This window comes from Canis lupus, chromosome 22 (assembly GCF_003254725.2).
Source record: "Canis lupus dingo isolate Sandy chromosome 22, ASM325472v2, whole genome shotgun sequence".
NCBI classification, from domain to species: domain Eukaryota; kingdom Metazoa; phylum Chordata; class Mammalia; order Carnivora; family Canidae; genus Canis; species Canis lupus.
This window is the reverse complement of record NC_064264.1, coordinates 4,771,706-4,792,921: the sequence shown is the minus strand read 5'-3', so window position 1 is coordinate 4,792,921 and position 21,216 is coordinate 4,771,706. Positions and strand designations below refer to the sequence as shown.

The 21,216-nt window shown below is 45.0% G+C and overlaps 1 long non-coding RNA gene across 1 annotated transcript; it reads right to left on the bottom strand.

The window, feature by feature from the left end:
• LOC112678884 (uncharacterized) lies at positions 1 to 13,774 on the bottom strand. Its single transcript, XR_003147961.3, has 4 exons — positions 13,051 to 13,774; positions 8,199 to 8,370; positions 3,672 to 5,267; positions 1 to 222 (listed from the first exon to the last, which is right to left on the bottom strand). It is a non-coding gene; the product is annotated as an uncharacterized LOC112678884 (long non-coding RNA).
• Positions 13,775 to 21,216: the final 7,442 nt, after the last annotated feature.

Sequence of the window (21,216 nt, the reverse complement as noted above, 5' to 3'; positions counted from 1 at the left end):
TTGAAAATACTTTATTGCTAAAAAGAATGCTCACCCTCATCTGAGCTTTCAGCAAGTGATAATCACTGATCACAGATCACCATAACAAATATGATGAGAAGGCTTGAAGTACTGCGAGAATTACCAAAATATAACACACAGAGCTATGAAGGGAGCAGATACTGTTGGGAAAATAACATCTGAAAATAATTGCTTGATGCTGGGGTGCCACAAATCTTCAATCTGTAAAAATCAAAACAAAACACAGTATCTGTGAGGTTTGATAAAATGAAACATGCCTGCATTTAAAATTAGCCTTTAGCTGTTTCAAGTATGCATTCTGGAAGGGTCATTTGGCCCAACCCAGCAGCCAGTTCTGGTCCTTAGATGCCAAACCGGTTGAGAAAAAGGGCGAAGAGAATGATTCTAGGGGAATGGCTGGGACTGCTCGATGAAAGGCTGGGAGAAGTTCCTTCTGGTTCCTCCCCCAGTAAAGGTTCACCGAGCTTGGCCCTTTCCGGGTGAGATTGCTACAACAGAGGACTCAATCGTCTTCCCAGCCCAGCTCATAGCTTTGTTGAGAGAGCAAATGTTGAGAGGTCAAAACTACAGATTAGCTGTATTATGGGAACTGAAGGGATCGTCATCATTAATTTATGGAAGGACCACGTTAAAATCTATTGCAGGCCCACAACTCCAATGGTTCAATAGAAAAATGAGCTGCTTAAGCCTAAAAGGGCAGGGGGTGGTGTGGTGGTAAAGAAGTAACAAACCACCCTCTGCAGGGGAAGGGGAGGCCCGATTTGTAGCAGTTCCCAATTTCTGTGGTGTAAATACCGCCACCAAGGCTGATATTGAGCTGCTGGTGTGGTGCCACCAAACACAGAATTGGGAAGGCGTGAGCACGGTGTTGCAAGCTGGCCCCATCCCACCTCTGGCTGCAGTAAGGATGGGGGTGGGGGGTAGATTTGAATAAAACACAGTTCATGCCCTCATTAGACTAATGCGTGGATGCATGGAGGAGACGTACCATCGAATAAAGCATCTTGAAGTAGTATGATCACGTCCTCAGTGGGATCTGTGTCCTAACAGGAACCAAAGCCTTAAACTAACAAGATGAAGCTTTGATCCTGGACTTCAGGCATCAGCAAGTCAAGGGAGGTCACGGGAAATTCTCCCTCTAATAGATAGCTGCCTACTTGTTCATGAAGGTTGGCTGGCTCTAAATATGATGACACGGTAACGGGTTACGTTCCATCATCTCAGCTAGGTTACTGGTCAGGAGCAAAGGCACTGAGTTAGGGGCGCCTGGGGGGCTCAGTGGGTTAAGTGCCAGACTCTAGATTTTGGCTCAGGTCATGATGTCAGGGATGAGAGGCCTGAGTTGGGCTCTGTGCTCAGTAGGGAGCCTGCTTGAGATTCCCTGACTCTCCTCCCACTGCCCCCCCCCATGCATTCTCTCTCTCTCTCTCAAATAAATTAATCTTCAAAGGCTCCAAGTCTAGGAAAGAGTAATTAGAGCTCAGGCTTCCATGAACTAGAAGACCTGCAAACCATCCTCTTAACATCTGCAAACTCCTGGGGCTACCAGTCCACATGTTGGCTGAGGAAGGGGCCCTGGGGTTGGGGAGGGGAGGGGGAGGCATGGGAGAAGCTTAAGAACCGAGGAGAAGAAGAAGGAGACCCCATTAACATTTCCCTGCCCTGCTCTTTTGAAGTCCACGATGTGTACCCACACCACACGCTCCTGGGCAAGCCTGGCGTCTGTCGTGGTTCAAAATTCAGCCACACGTTCTTCAAGTATTTGAGTGTCCCGCAGTCCTTCTCCCTTGGCTGTCCCTTCGAGGCTCTTCTAGCTCTCTGGTGGCACTTTTCTCTCTCCTTTTCTGGCTCTTCACAGGTAGGAGCTCCCTTCAAGTTTCCACCTCTTCTTTTCTTTCTCTATTTTCTCTTTTGATATTGACATCAACTCCACTAACTTCCCTCCATGCAGATCACATCACAGTTGCTTGTCAAGACCTTCCCTCTCCCCTGAGTATCACGTTCCCGCTCAATCGCCAGGTGGACCACTGGTCCTCCATGGACCTCCGGAACATGGATTCAGACTGTGTGTCCGGGGTCAGACTTCCTGCTTTCCCCTCTGGCCAGGTCCTCGCCTTGGAGTCTCCATTTCTCGTAATGGCACCACAGTATATTCCATCAGCAAAATTTGAACTCTGGAGTCATCTCTCAGGGTTCCTCCTCTAGCATGCTCTCACCCAGCTAATTGCTGACTTGGCTTTCATGCTTATCGGTACCAGGGACATCCAGGCTTTACTGATTTCTCATGGGAACCATCTAGATCTCTTCTGGTAGCTCTTTCTCTCTGCCCCAATCCTGCCCCAGGGGGAGGGGTCATCAGTCCTGGTACCCCATCTAGCCTTTACCATAATCATGTGACCCTGAGCTTGGCCAATCAGAGTCCTCCCTTTGAGTTTTCTCAAATTGGAGCTCAAAGGGAGTTTTTTGTTCTCTCCGGTTTTATTTATTTATTTTAATTTTTTTTTATTTATTTATGATAGTCACAGAGAGAGAAAGAGACATAGGCAGAGGGAGAAGCAGAGGGAGAAGCAGGCTCCATGCACCGGGAGCCCGACGTGGGATTCGATCCCAGGTCTCCAGGATCGCGCCCTGGGCCAAAGGCAGGCGCCAAACCGCTGCACCACCCAGGGATCCCCTCTCTGGTTTTAAATTCTCTTAGGTTACAGGTGGAGCTATAAGTGTGGATCCAAAATCACTGGTAGCCCTGAACTCTAATGTATGGAGAAGCCTGAGAGAAAAACAGTTGATACACAAATAAGACGCGGCTGTGAGAGTCATGCCTTTGTTCCCATCCTGATTTCACTTAACCTGAAGGATGGCTCTAGTCCTATCCCCATTCAAATAGTATTCTCTGGGGCACCTGGGTGGCTCAGTGGTCCAGCATCTGCCTTCAGCTCAGGTCGTGATCCCGGGGTCCTGGGATCGAGTCCCGCCCACTTCTCCCTCTGCCTGTGTCTCTGTGTCTCTCTCTGTGTCTCTCATGAATAAATAAATAAAACCTTTTTTTTTAATCTTCCCTTATCTCACAATCAAATAAGGTTGGGGTTGTTTTTTTTGTTTATCACAAAGCTATTTGCTGGTACAAGGAAACGGAATCATACACACATTTTTAAAAATTTAAATTAAAATATATGTTCTTGCCCCAAATGAAGGCCGTAAAACTTAAATGGTGGGGACATTCCTGTTCGAGTTTAGGAGAAAGCAAAGCTGGAATTAACCAGCTCTCCCCTGAGTGGGTCTGCGGTGGCATCGGCCTTTCTTAGAGTGCATATCTTCTCACACTGAGTGTGAGTCTAGACTTCAAAGAGTTGGATCTTATGATCCAGACAGTTCTAAATGCAATCTCATCACCTCATTGGCGTTCAACTGAAGAAACAGCCATCGTTTCTGTGATCTTGGGGACGCGCTGGGTTATAAAGGCACCTTCCCAAAGGCTTTTCAACAGTAACCGCTGACCTTCCTTGCTTTTCTCCTTACCCGTCAGCATCCCAGAACAGATGTGACTCTCTGGTGCCTGTTCTAGGTCACTTAGTACAATGTTGTAAGTCATGGTTGTTTGTTTCGGGCCCCTTTCTAGGTTATAAACTCAGTTTTCGGTAGAGTTAACTTACTTAAGAAACATCTACTGGTGGGCTCGCAGCAGCAGGACGCACCAGGAGCCTAGTAGCCAGGGAGTTCCCAAAATCAAGAAAGCCAGACTCCTGCTCCAACAGAGTTCATGATCTGGTACAGTCGTTTTCAAACTTGGCTGCAAATTGCAGACAGCCAGAGAGCTCCTGACTCCAGAGGTCCGGGGTTGGTCGGGCACGCCAGGGCTCTCAGCTCCTTTGGTGACTTGATCACGCAGCCCAAACTGAGAAATGTTCTTCTAGATGAAAAGAAGCATATGATTTCAACACAATACCGAGGGTGTCTGTGGCTGAAGTACTCATAGGGTGCGGTGAGAATCTGGGGGCAGGGAACACCCCAACGGAGATTCTCAACCCTGCACGTTACAAAGTCTTAGAAAACACCCTTGCTACGCCCTGAACTCGCATGTTCAGACTCTCAGGTCACAGGGCATTAGCATGTTTTAAAAGCTCCCTGGGTGATTCTGATACCCAGAGGTGGCTGCGAACCACTGGAGCCCACCTAGGGAGACCCAGTGAGGGCAAGGCTTTCGAGAAGGGGTAACAGCTCTGTGGAGACTCGGAAAGGACGCAGGGGTAGTCAGGCAAAAGAGGAGGCCGGGTCTTGGCATTGACTTTGCTTCTCCCATAATGCCCACAGAGGCTCTGGAAACTTTGTAGTTACTCAAAAAGATTCTATGAATGTTCAGGATCCCTGGGGTTACCTATGTGGAAGCATCTGTATTAGTTTCCCGGGGCTGCTGTAACAAGGTACTACCATCTGGTTGGTGTAGCACAACAGGAGCTTATTCTCTCGAGTTCTAGAGGGTAGGTATCTGACGCCCAAGTGTCAGCAGGGCTCGCTCCTATTTTGGAAGCTCTGAGGGAGAATCTACTCCATGCCTTCCTCGCTTCTGAGGGCTGCCAGCAATCCCTGGCCTTCCTCAGCTTATAAGTGCATCACTCTAATCTCTGCCTCCATTGTCACATGGACTTCTTCCTTTGTGTCTGTTTCTGTGTCCAGAATTCCCTTTTTAAGGACACCAGTCACTGGGTCATTCAGGCCCAGGTCTAATCTAGTCTGAACTCAACTTGATTACATCCGGAGGGATCCCATCTCTAAATAAGGTCGTCTTTATAGGTAGCTGGGGTTAGCACTTGAACATATTTAGGGCAAGGGCACGATTCGACCCACAGGGAATCCCGGTTGCCACAGAGGAGAGAGGGCGAGGGGAGGAGCCTTGTCCCTGCTCTCATGGGATCTATTCACTTGAGTGAGTCACCCTGAAACATTTTCCAGTTATGAGTCCATAGTTTTCATGTGACTCTTCCACACACGATACGTCATTCATTTGTGAAATTACACTTCACATTTGTAGGGAGAAATGAGAAGTATTCTGTAAACCAATTTGAGACTGCGACGTCTTCTGTGCTCCATCCGAGGCCTCTAGCTCAGACTAGGGTGCAATGCACACCCACGGGCTCAGACATCTGGTGCTAAAGTGGGACAGCTCCTGGCAAACTGGGACACACGTCACCCTGTTTCTCGCTCTGTCTCTCTTTTCCAGGCTCCCTGTTTGTCCTCTGTTCGGGTGTGTCCTATTGGAAAGGGTAAAGACACATGTGACGTTATTTACACTTTGATGAGAGGATTGAAGAATTCCAGATGATTTTTATCTAACCTTAACACTTAGATATTTTTCAAGAAGCAACGTGGCCTTATGACTTGGTAAGAATAAAAAGAAATATTTGATCCTATATCCTTATCCTTATAAGGCCCCACCTCACTGCCCACACTGTGAGCTGGGCAAGTAATAAACTGTAAACAAAAAAAAATTTTTTAGAGAGGGTATAGGAGGGACAAAGACAGGGAGAGAGAGCATCTTACGCAGGCTCCGTGTTGGGCGTTTAGAGCCACCAGGCGCCCCTAAACTGTAAAATGTTTTAATTTAGATATAAGTTGAGTATTTTGAGTAATGACCATGACTTGTACATAAACTTGGAGCCTTCCCTGACAGCCTGAAGTCTCTGAAAACAGCCTATATTCAGTTTCTACTGCTTAAACCCGGCCTCCACTGCCCGCCTGTAGTCTGACTTCTATCCTCACCACTGCAATGAAAATACTTTCTGAAGATTATCAGAACTTTCTGATTGTCAGATTTCATGGCTTCAGGTTTAGAATGGTTGAAGCTTAAAAGACTGCCATCGCAGGTGCCTGGGTGGCTGAGTCGGTTAAACCTCCAACTCTTGATTTTGGCTCAGGTCACCATCTCAGAGTCATGAGATGGAGCCCCCTGTGGGTTCCATGCTGGGCTTGGAGTCTGCTTCAGATTCTCATTCTCTCCCCTCCCCCTTCCTTTGTGTCTCTCCTTCTCTCTGTCTCTAAAAAGAAAGAAAGAAAGAAAGAAAGAAAGAAAGAAAGAAAGAAAGAAAGAAAGAAAAGAAAGAAAGAAAGAAAGAAAGAAAGAAAGAAGAAAGAAAGAAAGAAAGAAAGAAAGAAAGAAAGAAAGAAGAAAGAAAGATCTCCAAAAGAAAAAGAAAAAGAAAAAGAAAAAGAAAAAGAAAAAGAAAAAGAAAAAGAAAAGAAAAGAAAAGAAAAGAAAAGAAAAAGAAAAAGAAAAACTGCCATAGTGAGCGCAGGCAAGGATGTAGACGGCCTGCAACTCTCAGACACTGCTCATGGGAATGGAATAGAAAATGGTTCAACCACTTTGAAATACAATTCAGCGGTTCCTTAAAAAGTTAAACATATCATATAAACCAGCCTAAGGATTCACCCAAGAGAAAAGAAAGCTTGTGCTCCTACAAGGACAGGAACGTGAATAGTCATAGCAGCTTTACTTGCACTAGCCGGAAATTGGCAAGGACGCAAATGTCCATCCACAGGAGAATGGATAAACAGACTGTGGTACATCCATGCTATTTCCACTGTGGAATGCTACTCAGCAAAAAGAAAGGAGAGAGGGGAGGAGGGAAAGCTATTTCTATGTGCTCCAAAATGGATGAGTCTCAATCTTGAAATAATTAGTCCCATTCCTGAAATAAAGAAGCCAGATTTTTAAAAAGAGTATATACTGGAATCATATACTGTGATATGATATACTGTGATAATGATATACTGAAATCATATAAATGATTTCATTTATGTAAAATTGGAGAAAATGCACACTAATCTAGAATGATGGTTCAGGGGTTGCCTGGGAAGGAGGGATGGGGATGGGTTGGGAGGAGGGGCTACAAAGGACCAGAAGGAAACTTCTGGGGTGATAGATGTGTTCATCTGCTTCAGTGTGGTGATGGTATTAAGGTCCACACGTATAGAAAATGTATGAAACTATGTGTTTTATGTGTGTGCGGCTTATTGTATGTCAATTATACCTCAATAAAGCTGTTTTGAAAAGCCCCATGCATGCATTTCAGTCCTATATCTACTGATTTATCTACAGCATTTGGGAAATCTGGCAATTTCCTCCTCTTTGAAATGTTCCTCTCCCCAGGGGGGAGGGGGGCGCAGGACATTGTTTTCAGGTCTCTTCCTGCCATTCCACCTAGACGGTCAGAGCTTATCACATTAGCTTGAGATATGAGATTTGAATTCTCACCTGTTGATTTTAAGCATTTAGACCTATTTGTCTACCATCATTTTGAGCAGCCACAGTAATCACACACACAAAACGCAAGGAAACAGCTAATCAACCTGCAAATCCAAATTTCTCTTAAATACTTCTGTATTTCCTGCCTGCCATAGCACCAGAAAGGGGTAGTATATAGGTTTAGTGTGTTTGGAGGATATTTGGTATCTTTCATCATATGTGAATGATTACCCTGATAAAACAAGGAATTCTGGAAAGACAAAAGATTCTTAGAACCAGCCCCCAAGTAACCCAACAGCCTTCGAATGTGGCCCTCAAAGCTGCAGAGAGATTAAGAGTTGATGCCCAGGTGCCAGAGGAGCAGTGTGGTGTTTCATCCATCACTTCCCCAAATCTGGTGCCAACAGAGGGTGGGACCTGGCCAGGCTTTGTTCTCCCTCGATGCAGTGCAGACACACATCTCTGGCTTGACCCCCCAATCTCCGTCTTTCCTCTGTTCGTGAAAGAAGGAACACTTTTCCAATCCTCATCAGTCTTGCAGCTGCTCACACCAAGGGCTTCAAGAAATGGCAAGTGGCCATGCTTTCAGGAGCTGCCTTGCCTTACTAGACCCCTGAGTAACTTTTATGAGATCTATGGCCACATTTTTAGTTGGCCCGATAGTTGCCCAAATAGGTTATGACGCGTGCTTATTTAATAAGTCCCGACACGTGGTTTGAATTGAAGAGACGCAATCTACCAGACTGTGGAGCTGCAGTCTAACCAGGATACTGAAGTCCAAAGTCAGGGAACCTCAGCCCAGGTGTCTGTCTACACACCGTGAGTCACAGTTGTTAATCCTTAGAGGAATCACATGCTTAGGTATTGACCGGCGCCTGTTCTGAGACTCACGGTTGTCATGGTAATAATAGCCAAATGTAGCTGTCACCAAACTTACTTTTTGTCTTTTTCCAGAAGGCTTTCAGTTGAGTTTCTCTTTCAAATGGTGTCAGACGGGTAGGTGCCCTTAAGAGCCTTAGTTCAAAGATCTCACTGCAAATTCGCCTGTTGACTTCTTCTACATAAAGATGCGATCACTTCCTCGGGGAAGGAGGAATCCTCTTTACTTTCTAGGAAGAAGACAAACAGGGTCTGAGGGAAACACTGCCCAAGGGCCCGGCAAATCCTACTTGACCAGGAGAATGTGTGTGTTAAGATAAAGGAGGAGCACCAGGGCCGGCCACAGCGGAAGGTAGAGGCCAGGGTCTCAGGGAACTGTGATTGCCGTGTGCTCTTTTTGGATACAGAAGCCAGTTGGCCAGGAGGCACTATTAGCCTTCTATTCCATCAAAGGATATTTGCATCATGAAGTGGCATTGAAGGGGCTGAGAGATCAGAGAGATGGGGCCATTTAGAGGGAGATAAAAATAATCAAAAGCAAAGCCCCAAGACCCAGCTTTCCCTTGGCGTGAGTGTGTTCAGAGAACAGCTGCCTCTGAGAAGCAAACAAGCAGGGCTTCCTCTTTCTGTATTGACACAAGTCTTAGTTACTTAAAGCCTTTCTTGCTTTGGGCCCCTGAACCTCAGAACTGAGACATGCTAAGGAGTACAGAAGGGCCCAACCTTACGCTGAGTGATGGTATCAAAACTGTTATTTTAACTTTGAAACCGAGAGGGAGACAGAGACAGAGGGAGGGTTCCGCTGCCGCACACAGTGCAGCGGGTGAGATAAAACTTATTTCAAAGAAATCATCCATCAAAGACCTTATATCTATTGTAAGCCCTAATGTGAAGTCCTCAGTCACCTGGGTGGCTCAGTCGGTTAAGCATCTGACTCTTTTGATTCCAGCTCAGGTCAAGATCTCAGGGTCCTGAGCTCGAGCCCCGCCTTGGACTCCACCCTCAGCGGGAAGACTGTTGGGGATTCTCTCTCTCTCTTTCTCTCTCTCTCTCTGCCCCTTCACCCCACAGTCCCTCTCTCTCTAAAAATAACCAAATCTAAAAAAAAAAAGAAAAGAAAAAGAAAATATGGTGAATTCCACCAACGTATGCACTTCAATCTGGATAACTGAAAGAATTTTTCAAAAAATAGTAGCAAATATTAATATTGACTATATGCCAGACTCTGTGTGCACTAAACTCATTGAATTCTCTGAACATCCACTACTATCTCATCTATTTTATATTATAAGTGAGGGAGTCAAGGCAGAGTCAGTGGCCTAGGGCCGTAAACAGGTAAATGGCAGAGCATGGTTGGGACGCAGCCCCCGTGACTGTTGATTCCACTATGATGTGCCTGATACTCTGTTGGCCCTGGGGGAGTGTTGTTAATGGTTTTGTCCATTTGTTTTCATCGGTGGGTTTGGTTTTGCCCAGTTTACCTCAGTGGGAGACTGGGGGTGATGATGTCTAGTCAATGGGGATTGCTCGCAATATCTAAGACCTTAATTTTTACTGAAATACCATGTGCATGTGATGCTAAAATGTCCAGTTCAGGAATAGAGCTCCCTGCCAGGAGGAAGCACTGCACTAAGTCAAGGATGGAGTATGGAATTGGCAGTCAGGAGCTCCGTCACTGTCCTGGCTCCGTCACTCATCCATCGTGTGATTCAGAGCACGCAGAGCCTTTGAGCTCACATTCTTTATCAGGACACTGAGTCCCACCCCTCCTCCCCACTTAGATACTTATATTAGAGGAATAAGGCTGTACTTTCAGCTCTCTTGAACTTCTAATTATATGTAGAGTTTGGTTTGACTCAGCACTTTTCAAAACCATAGGGGCCATGGAATATGTATCTTTTCATCCCCTATAGGTCTAGGGGGTCTGCAGGCATTGCGAAGGCAACACTGCCTTTACAGTCTTGCAACAAACAGCAGGCCAGTGAGAGCAAAAGAGGGACAGGAGTCTCAGGGCCCCAAGTGACACATTTTTATGTGTTCTTTGCTTCCATTATGACCTCCTACCTTGATCTTCAATTTACGATCAACATTTATTGCACCTCTGTTGTAAGCCCTGGGGAGTGGGAATAAGCAGATGCTCTCCTCAAGACGTAAAGCCCGCACTCAAGGAGCACAACCATTGACGAAGGATTCAGGTAAACAAACACACAGCTGCGGATCCTTGTAGAAGACCACAGGGAGGTGGGGGCGCCAAGGAGAAACAATTTTTTTTTAACCTGGAAAATGTTTTATCAAGAAAATGGCATATACGTAGCCTTGCAAGATGAACAGCTAGCGGTCAAGAAGACCTGGGGATGGGACGTGCGTGAGAGGGGAGACTGGATGCCATGAATTAATTTCTAATCCTATTTATGCTTACTCTTTTTCTTGGTAAGACACCCTAGGACCCCAGAGCACCTGCCCTGGCTACCAACAGAAAGATCGCATCCAGCCTGACTACACCTTTGGTGGGAGCAATGTCTGACTTGAAGTTGCTGAGAGCTGTTGCTAGCATTAGAAGCACCACCTTCCGCCAAACCGAGACTGGATGCTGTGAGTGGATAAAAATGTCAGGAACCAAGACATTTGCACGGCATGTCTTTTAAAAACGAGAGGCCCCAAGAGGGCGCCAGACTTCAGTTGTTTTCTGGATCAGAAAACCAGGGCCCGGCCAACCCCAAAGGAAGAGGTCACAGTCAAAGGGAATTAGTTCATGTGAAGTGCATTTTTGTTCCCTCATAAAAGTAAATATATAATAGTCGAGATATTTTGAATAAACGTGAATAGTGATTTACCTCCCAAATTCTAAATTTGGGTTTAAAATACAAAATAAAATACACAAAACATTGCCTCTTGCGGTGGGATTCGGGCCTGGTATTTAAAGATTGACAAATCTCAATAAAAAAAATAAAAAATAAAATAAAAAAAAAGAAAGGGAGACAGAACGTAAAGACTGCTAACTCTGGGAAACGAACTAGGGGTGGTAGAAGGGGAGGAGGGCGGGGGGTGGGAGTGAATGGGTGACGGGCACTGGGTGTTATTCTGTATGTTAGTAAATTGAACACCAATAAAAAAAAATAAAAAAAAAATAAAAAAAAAATAAAAAATAAAAAATAAAGATTGACAAATCTGCTAATTGAAATTTTCAGCCAGCCCTCTTCTTGGTATTTGTCTTCTGGGCTGAGTAAACTACTCTCGCTCATGGGTGCTTGGTTTATTTTTATTTATTCACTCCTTTAATGAGTATTTGTTCAGGTTCTCTTATGTGCTGGGCAAGTTGCTAGGTGTTGAAATAGAAGGGTACAAAAGACGTGGTGAGTGGATGAACAAAGCATGGTCTACCCATACCATGGGCTGTTATTCAAGGAGAAAAGGAGATGAGCTATCTACCTACGAAGAGACTCGGAGAAAACTTCCCTGAGTAACACTGAGTGCAAGAAGCTAACTGGAAAAGGCCATACACTGTGATTCCAACTATCGAACACTCGAGAAAAGATGAAACTACGGAGACAGTCAAAAGATGAGTGGTCGACAGGGTTTAGGGAGGAGGGCCAGGTGAAGAGACAGAGGATTTTTAGGGCACTGAAACTACCCTGCATGAGACTGTAATGCTGGACACATGTTTTCATACATTTGTCAAGACCCATAGACTGTTCACCACCAACAATGGACCCTAATGGAAACCACCGGCTCTGGCGGCAGGATGCGTCTGTGTCATCTCATGGGTCAGCTTGATGCACCACTCTGGTGGGTGACGTTTAGGGTGGGGAAGGCCATGCTCAGCTGAGGGCGGGAGGTATAGGGGAAACCTTTGTACTTTCTGCTCAGTTTTGCTGTGAACCTCAAACTGCTCTAAAAAACAACAAAGTCTTAAAAAAAAAAAAAAGATATAGCTGTTGCTCTCAAGGAGCTTAGAGTTTGGGAAGAACAGGCAACCAATAAAACAAACAGTCCCATGGGGGCACTGCCCCAAGGAAGGCTGCAGTGTTGGGGGAGCTCTGGAGAGGGGTCCCACGTGTCCCTGCAGCATGTGTGTGTCTCCTGGCCCCGGGCTTGTTAACAGGAAGAATGGGGCCTGGGGGAACCTAGAAGAGCTTGCATCACCCTCCTGGCTGGACCTCTGATTAGCAGAGAGCTCTTTGGTAAGTCACTGCTCCCGCTGGAGCTCAGGTTTCTCACCTCTGAACTGGCACTGCTGTTCCTGGTGACCTTTCTAGCCTCAACATAAAATTGGTTATTTCAGTTGTAGTGACAAGTTCTTCTGTGTGTGTGTGTATGTGTGTGTGTGTGTACAGTGAACTCCACATGGAATATACCACCTTAGCCACATGTAAGTGCACAGTGTATGTACGTGCTGTGCCTCCATCCATCCATCCATCCATCCATCCATCCACCCATCCAGTCAGCCATCCATTCATCTATCTAGTCATCCATCCAGTCATCCATCCATCCATCCATTCACCCATCCAGTCATCCATCCATCCATCCATCCATCCATCCATCCATCCATCCGTCCATCTGTCCATCCATCCATCTGTCCATCCATCCATCCAGTCATCCAGCCAGCCATCCAGCCATCGAGCCATCCAGCCATCCAGTCATCCATCCATCCATCCATCCATCCATCCATCCATCCGTCCATCTGTCCATCCATCCATCTGTCCATCCATCCATCCATCCATCCAGTCAGCCATCCATCCATCTAACATCCAATCATCCATCCAGCCATCACCCATCCAGTCATCCAGCCATCATCCATCCATCCAGCCAGCCAGCCATTATCCATCCATCCAGCTATCCAGCCATCCATACAGCCATCCAGCCATCCATCCAGCCATCCATCCAGCCATCCATCCCGAAAGCTGCTTCACCTTCCCAAAGCTGTCCCCACTCCCATCTCCCCTGGTCCTCGGCAATCCGCATTCTGCCTTCTGTCCCTCTGAATTCACGACTCTGGGAGCCTCAGTAAGTCGAACTGCGGCGTCTGGCTCATCTCGCTCAGCACCATGTCTTCAGGTTCATCCGCGTTGTCACGAGTCAGAGTTTCATTCTCTCCTAAGGCTGAATAACATCCCTCTGGGCATATCTGGTAACGTTCCTCTGACGTGGCTGTTTCTGAGGCCGCCAACTGCTCGATGGGGAAAAGGAGAGCCCTGGCACTCACGCTTGCCCCCTTTTATCTTTCTGGATCCAGGACAGCGAGTTCAGACTCTGGTGGTGAGAAGGTTCTGCTGCTTCTGCTGGGGCCGCTCATCCCTTCCAGACAGGCCGAAGCTCCTGCCCAGGAATGTCCTGGGTTCTTCTTGTTTGCTGGGCAGGCATCTGTTTCCCTCCAGGGGACGAACTTGCTCCCTCGTCAGGTGTCACCGAGAGGGAAGACGAAGAGAACCGAGGCCCCTGGCTTCGTTTCGGCCCTCTCGGAATCTGTTTGGGCTGCTCTAACCGACGCCACAGGCCGGGAGGCTTATAAACAGCAGACATTTATTGTTCACTGTTCTGGAGGCTGGAAGTTCAAGGTCAGAGTGCCAGCATGGTTGGGTTCTGGTGAGAGCCTTCTTGCAGGCTGCACACAGCTGACTTCTCATCGTGTCCTCCCGTGGGTGGAAGGGGTGAGGGAGCTCTCTGGGGTCTCTTTTATAAAGGCACTAATCCCTTTTGTGAGAGCGCTCCCTTTATGACTCAGTCATTTCACAAAGGCCCCACCTCCTAATGCCATCACTTTAGGTGTTAAGATTTCAACATATGGGGGCCCCTGGGGGCGCGGTCGTTGAGTGTCTGTGTTTGGCTCAGGGCGTGATCCTGGGGTCCTGGGATCAAGTCCCACATCGGGGGTCCTCACACGGAGCCTGCTTCTCCCTCTGCCTCTGCCTCTGTCTCTGTCTCTGTGTCCCTCATGAATAAATAAAATTTTAAAAAAAGATTTCAACATATGGATTGGGGGGTGGGGGGGTGGATATGAACATTCAGTCCATAACACCTCCTTTACTTTACAGCAAAATGAGAGTGCAGAGTGTTTAGAACCTGAACGCTCCATTCATGCAGTTTATCAGAGACCCCAAAAAAATCACGTATGGGAAATGTGGTCTTAATTACCACCATGAGAAATTGCTCAGTGATGTGGTTGTGAGGAATTAGATTTCTGGAAGAATGAGAAAATTGAAGCCAGTTTGTTCAAATAGCATTTTATGCCTCACTCAAACGGAGACTAGAGGCACACAGGTGACCACTGGCTAAAAGCACTGCTGTTGGAAACCAGACAAGGAATATACTGGCTTTGAGAGTATTTGCCAAACCTACAATAAAATAATATGGTTTCATTTTCAAAGTGCCTCAGCCGTGAGACACTTTGGGAGGTTTGCAATTGCTTAAATCCCTGCTCCGCTTGAAAACTTTCTGGAGGTGCAGAGCAAAAGGCGGAACTGGGCTCTGGGCACAGTTCACTGCTAGGCTAAAAGAATTTCACACCAAGAATAAAGGACACCATTGATACAGAGCTCTGCTTTTTCCCTAATTGGAACAGACTAGTAACATAGGATTTCATATTAGCACACTCTCGATGCGTAAAGCCTAAAATAAATCAGGTTGTTTGAATAGAAAACAGATGGCAAGGCTTTTGCCCTCATCTCTTGAAGCCTGGATTTGTGGGTAAAGAATGATGTGGTGTAGCCGTACATGCTCCGGGAACAGACGGCCTGCTTAGAAAACCCCTCCTTGGCCTTTCCTGCGTGTAGTAGTGTCTCAGGCAAGCTAGTGAAATCCCCTGAGGTTCAATTTTCTATAAGATGGAGATGATTACAGTTACTGTAGAGTGTTATGAGAATTAAACTGAATGACAAATGTAAAGCCCCCGGCATGATAGTGCTATTGGTGGTGGTGGTATCATTACTATTACTACTATTAGTTATTGAATGGTTTTAGGATTGGATCTGCTTTCTCTTAGCCACCTGAACTCCGATCAAATAGAATAAGAAAGGCAGTATGTTAGAGAAAAAAACCAACCAACCAAAGGCCTCTGCCCTAGGGTCACTGCACCATCTTGGAGAAATGATTGCATCTGTCATTGCAAAGCTTGGTTTGGTCATCTGTATCATGATGATGAAGAGCTATGAACTTTACAGCCCCAAACTTGTGTTCACTAGATACTGTGACATCCTTTTATTCTTTTAAAGCCTGGCAATTTTGGTTTTGACCCCAGCCAGGAGGCCGGAAATTGAGTGTTAATCTTATTGATAGGCAAGTCTTTCCTCCCCCACGAACATCTGAGAAAGGGCCCCCTGACTTTTGCTCATAAGCAGTACTGGTGCTGGGTCCTCCGTGGAGGTTCTTTGAAGGTAAGTCAGTCTGCTACTTCTTTGCCAAACAAGCATAGGGGCTTGGTCAGGCAGGGGAGGCCCCATGTAGACTGTCCACCCACCCTCGGGGTTCTATCCAGATGTTCCCTTCTAAGGCCTGGTCACCTCCGAGAGGTGTTGCAAGGACCAAGAGGCTCAAGTCACTGACACTTCACCCCTCTCCTTGTCCCAGACTTGGGAGAAGCCCTCTCCCCACTATGTTATCACAACTTCAACCACTTACCGTCTTTAAAGACATTCATTCCTGTTCTCTCTTCCTGAGAAGAGAGAGCATAGTCCCCTTTAGGCTTTTAAGAGCTAATGCTAGGAAACTGCAGGTGGTAGTGGGGTTATCTCCAAGAAACTTCTGCTGTGGGCGTTGAAGCAAGAGAACACAAAGGCCCAGTTACATTCCAAAATCAAAAGGGAAGGTCAAAATCCAAGGAAAATACAACACAAATTAATGTTGCAATGAATACGACTTTAAGTGGATAAGACTGGCTTGGATGATTCTTAAGTTTTCCTCTCCCAGAACCCCTTCCATATTATCATTGTATTCTTTTCCCAAATATCATATTTAAACAATTTCTCTGAAGGGGTGCCTGGCTGCCTCGGTCAGCGGAGCATGCGACATTTGATCTCGGGGTTGTGAGTTGCAGGCCCCACGTGGGGTGTAGAGACTACTTAAAATAAATAAGTAAAATGTTAAAAAAAAAAGTCTTATAAAATAAACTATTTCTCTGAAAGGTAATTTATTAAATAATTGCTTGCACAGACTTATCTAAGCTAAGTGTAGTGTCTGTTGGAGCTTTTGAACAATGACTTTCGTGTCATGAGGGTCTTCTCTAGGCTGCCATTACTCCTATGAGGCATGTCAGGGCCAGTTCTATCATGTCACATCTTATGGGTTCAGAAATGGTCTTTAAAGGAAGCAAGACAAATGCACAGGGTCCGGTGACAGAGGCATAAATGGTCCATCAGTCTCTCTGCCGTCCCTGGATGAGAATCACCCCTGGGCTATGCTTTGGTCCCATGGAGGGGCCTTTCCCCTTCGTGAGTGGGCTTTCTTAGGACATGTATGAGGAAGTGGTCTCATCAGGAACATCTAGACTGCATGACCACTGTCCACAGACTCTTCCAAAGACACTAGACCTTCTTCTTGTGGGAGAACTTAGAGGAGGTGGGGTCCCTGAGCCCCATGGGATATTATAACCACCCCCTGCTACCACTGGGGTGGGAGAAGCCAATCGTCCAGTAGGCAGCAGAGCCTCTCCCTCGGGGGAGGGGGGTGTCTCAACTAGCTTTTGAGGTCCAGGCAACTCTTGGTGAGCACACCAGTCATTTCTATAACACAGGCTCCTTGCATAACAATGACGATTGCTTCCAGACTACCATTCTCTACCTTCAGGAGTGTCTGGTGAGAGAAGTCTATCAAAAGTTAAAGACTGACTTCACGGGTCTGCTCCTCCTGGGCCCTCTGGGCTGCTTGGGCTGAATCGTTCCCCTTAATCCTTTCCACAGTGTTCCTAAACTTCCAGAATCATCAATCTCCAACTCCTTTATAGCCTTGCTATTCGGAGTGTGGTCCTTCTATCAGCAGCACTCATATCCCGGGAAGCTTATGAGAAATGCAACATCCAGACCCCACCCCAGGCTTAACCAAACCAGGATATGCTTATTAAGATCCTCGGTGATGCATATGTACAGTCTGAGAAGCTTGGTCTCCTGGCAGTGCTCCTTACAGTACTTGTGGTCAAGAACCAGTTTTCTAGGTTTCCAGTCCATCTGGGACCAGTATTTTTGTAAAGTAATTAAACATGAATTACTCAAAAATGCTTTTAAAAATACATAAAATAAACAAGCTCTATTATTTTATCTTTAGCCTCAGAAAATTTAAGATTACATTTCAGCAAACAGAACAGGAACAAAAACAACAAAAGAATTACAAAAACCGTACAGCTTTATTGAAAAAGTGGGTTTAGGCAATTAATATGGAAAATCTGCAGGGCACCTGGGTGGGTTACTCAGTTAGGCATCTGCCTTTGGCTCAGGTCATGATCTCAGAGTCCTGGAGTCAAGCCCTGCATCAGGTTCCCTGCTCAGTGGGGAGTCTGCTTCTCCTTCTCGCTCTCTATGCTCTTTCTCTCTCAAATAAATAAATACAATCTTCTAAAAAAATGAAGAAAATCTGTATTAGGCTCCTAACTTGTTGCAGTTACAATAAAACCAAAAAAACATGGGTGAAATAGTTTTCCCAATATCTTTTAAAATTTTTTTTATTTATGATAGTCACAGAGAGAGAGAGGCAGAGACACAGGCAGAGGGAGAAGCAGGCTCCATGCACCGGGAGCCCGATGTGGGATTCGATCCCGAGTCTCCAGGATCGCGCCCTGGGCCAAAGGCAGGCGCCAAACCGCTGCGCCACCCAGGGATCCCTAGTTTTCCCAATATTGAACACATCTATCCATGCTTTCAATGGGTATCTTGTGTATTGATATTTAAAGTTTTTAGTATGAGAAATATGTTTGCCTCTTTCTTGTTACCTACGCTGCCCTGGTAGAAACTTGTTGCAGGGCATAATATATATGTAAGCTGTTTCTGTTTTAATAACACACAGAGTGGAGATATCAGTCTCAAAGAGGTATATTAACAAGAATGGAAGAAGAGATGTCAAAGGAATTTTAGCGAGAAAAGAAAGCTGATGAGGCTGCATTTTCGAAAGGTTATTTTTCATCTTTCATCAGTATCCATTCTTCTCGAGAATTCTCCACCTAAGCTTGCTTTGCTTGTGACATAGCTGGCTCTTTTTTTTTTTTTTTTAAAGTCAACACCTCCACACATAATTTCATTTCATCTTTTTAACAACTCTTCCTATTGCTGTCACAGAAAGCAACCTGAGATTCGCTGCGTTGATGCTTCAAGGGCTTGAACCCAGCAGGGCTCCCTCCCTGGCCCCCGGTACACAGGAGGGCAGGTTAAGTAGCAGCCTGATAAAAGCACCACTGTGGGGGCACCTGGGTGGCTCAGGTTGTGATTCCAGGTCCTGGGATCGAGTCCCACATCGGGCTCCCTGCAGGGAGCCTGCTTCTCCCTCTGCCTGTGTCTCTGCCTCTCTCTGTGTCTCTCATGAATAAATAAATAAAATCTTAAAAAAACAAAACAAAACAAAACACCACTGCTGGGAATGTCATCCACCTTCATTCTTTTGCTGCAGATTTCATTCAAAATTTGAAGTGTGTAAGTTATTATTATTTTTTTGTAAGTTATTATAACTGCCTGAAAGTTGCCTTCAGGCTCTTAGAGTCTCTCTTTTTTCAGTCTCAAAATAATTATGAAGCAATAATGCTGCCATAGGACAGTGAGAATTGGAGGAATCAGTTCTTTATTTCTATTTATCTTCTCTTGGTGTTTGTTGTTTCAAAATGGATGGATTTATGTCACTGCAATTGTCATCACCAGAACAAAAATCTCATTTTGTTCAATTTCTGCTTAAAGGAATTATAATGGTGAGTTGCTTGAATATTCGACATCATGTGTGGAAATTGTACTATAAAACAAATGGCCGTGTTTTATATTTTAAAATTATTTTATCGATATTATGTATTGTAAAAGGGTTAGTAATTTGATGTAGATATGCACTCATCATATTCTGACTTAGAAGAAACATGTTTTATCCATCTGAGAGTTTGTGATAAAGGGTTAATCATTCATTTTCTCTAATTTGAGTTGATGGATTTTGTTGGCATAACTATTACTCTGACCTTGCTTTACAGTGTTGTGATCAATGTGTAAGGAAACTTACTACTTGATTTCAAGACTTAACATAAAGCTATTGTAGTCAAGACAGTGTGGTTTTGGAGAAAGGGTAGACATACAGAATGCAGAACAGAGTGGAGTCCAAACATAGACTCATGCATATATGGTCAGTTGATTTTTTGACAAAGCTGGAATGGCAACTCACTGAGTTCACTGGAAAAAGGACAATTTTTTTTTTTTTAAAATGGGCTGGAACAATGGGATATCTACAAGTAACAAATAAACCTGGATCCATATTTCTCTCCATGTAAAATTAATTCCTACATATACATGTAAAACCTGAAATTCTGAAACTTCCAGAAGAAAACACAGGAGAAAAATCTTTGTGATCTTTGGGTGATGAATGGATACTTTAGGGAGGCCTGGGTGGCTCAGTTGGTTGAGCATCTGCCTTCAGCTCAGGTCATGATCCTGGAGTTGCAGGATCTAGCCCCGTTTCGAGCTCCCTCTCCTCCTCGATTGTATTCTCTCTTGCTATCTCATTTTCTTTCAAATAAATAAATAAATAAATAAATAAATAAATAAATAAAATCTTTTTTAAAAAAAGAGGAATGGATACTTTAGAAATGACACAAAAGACACTATCCATAGAACCATAACATTGAACTTTATTGACATTAAGAACTTTACTTTCTGAAAGACTCTGTTAGGAGAATGTAAAGACAATTCAGACTGGGAGAAAATATTTCCAAATTACCTATCTGCATGTGGATGTCCAATTTTCCCAGCACCATTTATTGAGGAGACTGTCTTTTTTGCAGTAGATAATCTTTCCTCCTTTGTAGAATATTAGTTGACCATAAAGTTGAGGGTCCACTTCTGGGTTCTCTATTCTGTTCCATTGACCTATGTGTCGTTTTGTGCCAGTACCACACTGTCTTGATGACCACAGCTTTGTAGTACAACCTGAAATCTGGCATTGTGATGCCCCCAGATATGGTTTTCTTTTTTAATATTCCCCTGGCTATTCAGGGTCATCCACAGGCAGAAGAATGAAACTGGGCCATTCTCTTATACCAGACACAAAGATAAACTCAAAATGGATGAAAAATCTAAATGTGAGACAAGATTCCATCAAAATCCTAGAGGAGAACACAGGCAACACCCTTTTTGAAATCAGCCACAGTAACTTCTTGCAAGATACATCCACGAAGGCAGAAGAAACAAAAGCAAAAATGAACTATTGGGACTTCATCAAGATAAGAAGCTTTTGCACAGCAAAGGATACAGTCAACAAAACTAAAAGACAACCTACAGAATGGGAGAAGATATTTGCAAATGACGTATCAGATAAAGGGCTAGTTTCCAAGATCTATAAAGAACTTATTAAACTCAACACCAAAGAAACAAACAATCCAATCATGAAATGGGTAAAAGACATGAAGAGAAATCTCACAGAGGAAGACATAGACACATGGCCAACAAGCACATGAGAAAATGCTCCGTATCACTTGCCGTCAGGGAAATACAAATCAAAACCACAATGAGATCCCAACTCACACCAGTGAGAATGGGGAAAACTAACAAGACAGGAAACCACAAATGTTGGAGAGGATGTGGAGAAAGGGGAACCCTCTTACACTGTTGGTGGGAATGTGAACTGGTGCAGCCACTCTGGAAAACTGTGTGGAGGTTCCTCAAAGAGCTAAAAATAGACCTGCCCTATGACCCCGCAATTGCACTACTGGGGATTTACCCCAAAGATACAGATGCAGTGAAACGCCGGGACACCTGCACCCCGGTGTTTATAGCAGCAATGTCCACAATAGCCACACTGTGGAAGGAGCCTCGGTGCCCATCGAAAGACAAATGGATAAAGAAGATGTGGCCTATGTACACAATGGAATATTCCTCAGCCATTAGAAATGACAAATACCCACCATTTGCTTC